The sequence below is a fragment of the Adiantum capillus-veneris genome, chromosome 10 (genome assembly GCF_014529385.1).
Source record: "Adiantum capillus-veneris isolate H3 chromosome 10, ASM1452938v2, whole genome shotgun sequence".
In the NCBI taxonomy this organism is placed as follows: domain Eukaryota; kingdom Viridiplantae; phylum Streptophyta; class Polypodiopsida; order Polypodiales; family Pteridaceae; genus Adiantum; species Adiantum capillus-veneris.
The window spans coordinates 21,295,371-21,300,953 of record NC_140940.1 but is presented as its reverse complement, the minus strand read 5'-3'; the positions used below and the strand labels follow the sequence as shown (position 1 = coordinate 21,300,953).

At 42.0% G+C, this 5,583-nt stretch overlaps 1 long non-coding RNA gene across 1 annotated transcript; it reads right to left on the bottom strand.

Moving 5' to 3' along the window:
- Nucleotides 1-1,806: 1,806 nt before the first annotated feature.
- Nucleotides 1,807-4,987, bottom strand: LOC147448534 (uncharacterized). The gene is made up of 2 exons (XR_015189360.1): nt 3,965-4,987; nt 1,807-2,814 (listed from the first exon to the last, which is right to left on the bottom strand). It is a non-coding gene; the product is annotated as an uncharacterized LOC147448534 (long non-coding RNA).
- Between the last annotated feature and the right edge of the window lie 596 nt (nt 4,988-5,583).

Sequence of the window (5,583 nt, the reverse complement as noted above, 5' to 3'; positions counted from 1 at the left end):
TAATTAGATGAGATACCAATGGTTGCTAGTTATGTTTGATCCCCTTGAGCAAGATCTAAAGCCTTACTATTCATTGTTGCATTTGTATGATATAGCTCAGCATACTCTTCAAACTTATAGCCCAACTTTGGGTGTCACTGTCGTTGTGAACTATCCATATCCATTGAACCGGCAACCTTTAATCAAATGCACAATGTAAAACTCTTACTTCTCGTCTTGAAAAATTGCACTTTGCCCATGCTTGAGCCATGCTTCCGTTGTTTGCCAACATGGTAATACTTTCTTTGCAAGGATTTTACTTCTTGCTGAATTCAAGCATATTCAAACACCAAGGTGAATAAGCGCAATTGCAAAGACGTCGTCTTTAATGTAGCAAAAAGATCTTGCTTGCCAAAAATTGATGCAATTTTTTGGAGCTTCATGTATAGGTTGGTCGGTGCCGATTCCCACTCTCGCAAGGTTACAATCTCAATCTTGAGTTGCTTAATAAGCACTATCCTTTGCATGTTACACTGCAGAGTGGGACACAATCCTTACTATTTTGGACACCCTCGTGTAAAAAGAAGTTGTGGTTACCATGGGCAAAAGCAGGCAATTGCATAAAGCAACTCTTCTCCTCGTAAGTGTTGGGTTTTGCAAGCCCATCACCCGTGGAAAATTTCTCTTATGGCATGGAGTTTAGTGGAGTTTTGCATGGCAAGTTATCACTTATAAGTATGTTAGGCTTTTAACAAATCAACAAGCGTGTGTATTTATTTTGTGTCAAACTCTCTCTCTCTCTCTCTCTCTCATTGCTTTTACTCCTCTGCACGCCAACAACTCCCCATGGCTTCTTCCTTCTCTACAGGCCAACAGCTCTCCATGGCTCCTTGTTGCTGGCACCGTCCATAGCCACCACCTTTCAATAAGGGAGCTTGCACAGGGCCATTAGCTCACCATGAGAGAGAGAGAGAGAGAGAGAGAGAGAGAGAGAGAGAGAGAGAGAGAAGGAATCCATGCCAAGCCCTCCACGCCTCTGTGTGGCTACCCTTATTCCATGAAGGTAGATATGAGTGTAAGACTTGCACATGCACTTCTCCACCCAACTATGCCATATATAGACCCTTGGCTCTTGGCTGTGCTAATTATAGACCCCCTATACCGCATGTGCATTGTAGCCCATGGCCTGCCCAGTCCTACCTCAGGCCCGACCGATCTACACAATAATGATTACGTCCTCAACTGAGGCTCTACACCACACCATATCCCGCATGTGCATTGTAGCCCATGGCCTGCCCAGTCCTACCTCAGGCCCGACCGATCTACACAATAATGATTACGTCCTCAACTGAGGCTCTACACCACACCATATCTCTATATTAGGTAGGTTGCCACAAGTAATTCCCATTTTACTGAGATGATTGATCCAAATACCAAGCAAATATTGTTGGAAAGTATGCATTAATGTTTTGGTAGAAAGAACTAAGTGATGCAAGTATATGGAAAAATCTTCATAGTTACAAAAGGCATTGCGTCCTTTCATGTAAGGCGAGTGGTGCACATGCAAGCATGCAATGCTGCATCAGGCACACACAGATATGAATGGCATGACCACACCCCACTCCCTAACTCCATAAGGAACACACAAAAATCTCAGTTAAATACATTAATTATTTTATCAAAAGCTCCAAAAACTTGCCTTTGAAAACCAAAGTCTTCTGGGAAACTAAGACAATTCTATCAGCGATTAAGAAAGACTAACGCCCGTCCAATACACATGATGTTATCAGACCTTTCATCTTCATTTGCACAAGGGGAAGCCATGGGTATCCACAACCTCAGTTTTATTATAATCGATCATACCATGGTCTTATAATTTTCATGGCATTATTACTCAAACCCTAATTACATGTTGTGTTTTAATCCTAGCAATAACTCTGTACATGCACACACCATTCAAGAATGCAGGCACTATATCATTTGGTGACCATTTATCTGCCATTGACACAGCACTTATCAAGAGCTTATGGCGCCGCCGCATCTATGATAGTTTTCTATCTGCTAATTAACCACTCTTCTCTGTGTGGCCACCAAGGTTTGTGAAGCTAAACAAAACCCATTCCAGTTACATAATCTCGCAAGCATGCTCTCAAATGACCATTCCGACGCACATGCTCGGAATTTGGAAGAGTCAGATAAGAGTAACCTAGAAACAGAATGCATGTAAACTTTGGGGATTAGGGCTTACTGATTTCTCTTCTCAAAATGTGTATGAAGCCTCAATACATGTTATCATCGAAAATAAACCTGGAACTCGGTACAAAAAAATACAGGGCTTTCAATCATTCACATGACATATCACTGCATGAGACAGGTAAAGCTTAAGCGCTGGCCATCTGATTTGGCAGCAGCAACGCTGCCGTGCAGCATCTTGCATTGAGGCAGCCACTGTGATCTGTGTAGCAGAGAGAGAGAGAGAGAGAGAGAGAGAGAGACGTTGATGCTGCAGATTACATATAGAGATTAAGACAACTTCCTCCAAAATTGTACATCGCTGCGTCACCGCAGCTTATAATTGCCATCATAGATCCGGCAGGAGAATGTATGCTGAAGGGAATGAAGCCTGGTCCGACGTCAATTCTAGGGCATGATCAGAGCTCAACAGTTGAGAACAGATGCATGCTGCAAGCAATCATAATATTATGTTGCAAGAGTTGGCGTCGAGCCAGACGGCACTCCCTCCAACAGAGTACTCCATTTCTTCTATCCTCTTCAAGAGCTTCCCGCAAGCACCCGCATGCCTTGAGCACTTTCAAGGTGTCGGCAAGCGCACACCTGCGATATGAAATGTATTAACACAGAATATCAACAAGAGGAGCAAGCAGGGATTTGCAAACGAATGCTTTAAAGAGAGCTTCAAGGAAAGAGCAGTAGCCAAAGGCAGGCAGTTTCTGAGAATTAGCGCAAGATTACTTTTCACAGAGGGAGGGGGGTGCATGGCAGGCAAGCTGGCTGTGAGTCGAGGCAAGGCACCTTTTGCATGCATGGGAAACAGCATGGAGCTCACGGTAGTAATGCTATGTTTAGATGAAAACAATTTTACGTAATCTCTGGAGGGACACAGCATCATATTGTTATCATAGCTACCTTGACCCTAATGTAGACACTCAGAAATAAATTAGCAATGTCTTCAAATTTCTCGAAAGCTCTAAATTGCATCCACATGCATGTGTGTGCTTATATATATGCCTGGTGACGATTAGCGAGCGATTCTCGAGCACCCATGTTGTGCTTTGGAGGGGGGGGGGGGGGGGGGGGGGGCATCTGAAATCAAAGAGAGCTTAAATCATCAGCACAATGAAATAAAACACAGCAAAGTTTTATGCAAATTAGTAGTCAAGGTTATCCTGGTTTGTGCAGTGCATGGCCTTAATTAGGACAAGAAAGCAAAAGAGGTCATGATGAGCTCAAAGCATGTCAGTGTGTGTGTGTGTGTGTGAGTGTGTGTTCCTTTAGAAGTGAGCACACATGACCCACTTCTCTAATGATAGGTAGGCAGGCCATCATGATGATGATTGTGTGTAGAACTGAAGATCCACAAGAAGAAGAAAAAGGAAGCAAATGATTTCACCCCCACCCAATATGCTGCTTTTATAGAAAGATGACTTCACCACCACTGTCCACAACATGGGTATATATAATTAGAATTTAGCTTAGCTTACTAGAAAAGGAGAGAGCCTTGGTCCCTTTCTATAATCTCCACATATATGCATTGCAAGAAAGGACTCTTCTCATCATGACCTTGAAAAGCTTTGATTTTGGCTCTACTCAATTATAGGGCTGGTCAAGCCTTGGTCAATTTGCTCACATCAAAAGACTACAAAACAAGCCTTGGTATGCACCACAACACTCACTTCAATGACATCCAGCCCTTTAACAAAGAAACACTTAATTAATACAAGGGAAAAAAAAAAGGGGGAAGTACCACCCCCTTCGGTATAAGCTGTGGGTATCCCAAGTAATTTCCACAGTCAAAGAATCTGAAGGTGATTTCCATGTACTCTTTAATCTTTGAGCCAGGCTTGGGCTATTAATTACTTGCATGGAGCTCCAATTCCAACACATGGAAAGAGGGGAAAAGGCTGTTATAACATGCATGAAGGTGCTCAAAGACTGAACTGTAGGAACCCATTTCAAGGAAGAATGCGCCCTCCTCCCTCCCTCTCTCTCTCTCTCTCTCTCTCTCTCTCTCTCACACACACACACACACACACACACACACTAGTTAAAGTGTCTTAAACGGAGCAAAATTCCCCCTCAGAATATAGTTTATAACCATCTGAGCCCAACATGTACTTCTGACAATCTCTTAAATGTGTAGAACTTGAGAAGTTGAGATGGTTATCATGAAAGCATAGGCTAAGCCCGGCCTATGCTTCATTCAATGGAGAAAAGATACCCGAGGGTACTTGTTGACTTAGTTGCTCATGATTCAGTTTTACTCCCAAAAAGGGCCTCACAATCATTTAGAAAACCACGCATTTGATGTCATGTTGAAGTGTAGAGTGAGAGAGCATGGGATTGTCCAAAGGCTATTATAAGGGTATACCTATTTTATGAGTATACACTCACAGAGTAGCATATGACCTAAAGACTATATTGTGGGTAAGGATTTAGGTAAGAATTTAACACAAGAAATTGAAGACAAGAGCTTAATAACATATTATTATATGTGTAAGGATTTGTGACAAGGAGAAAATGAGAGAGAAAATATCATAATGTGAGTGCTCCTTACTATACATTAAGGATTAAGGATACTCTATGAGTAAGGATGATATGAGATTTAACACAAGGGGTTTAACCTACAAGGAGACAGATCTACAGGAAGGTATCAAAATGGAGCTAGCAAAATGTGAAGCTCACTAAGGGTACCAAAATTTGAGGTGGGTTCCTCTCCTTTTATTTGCATAGCCTTCCTTCTAAGCTTCTTCTAGCAAGCTCCACAAGCTAAGGTTTTAACACCGAGTCAAGCCTTTTGCAACCCTTGTCCCATTCCTTTCCAAAAATCCCCCACACATCCCACAGAGAGAGAGAGAGAGAGAGAGAGAGAGAGAGAGAGAGAGAGAGCCAAAGGATCTTCCCCGTTTTCACATGGCTCCATCAAAGTAACTTTTTTTCCCTGTCCATTTCAGCTTGTCATAGCCTTGTAAGCCTTTCCAGCCTCAAGACTTTAATAACTTTCACAATAGGGCTGTGTAGTACTAAGATTCATTGTATCTTTTGCATCCGTGCCTTCTAAACTAGATCCAATATTTCTCATTAATCTTCAAAATGCCACAAATAGTGCCTTGAGGAGATAAGCGTCCTCATGTTCTCTACTCACCAGTGACTGACTTAACTTTAGAAAGTATATTTTCCTGTTAATAAATTAACCCAAAGCAATGGGGGCTGTTCACACCAATACATGTCAAGTCTAGGCTTGTAATTTTTCTTCATCCCCCTTTTTTTGGGGGTGTGTGTGTGTGTGTGTGTTGTGGTTAATTTGTATGAAGATTTTGACTACCACAAATATTTGATAGTATAATTAATGTAGGATCTAATATT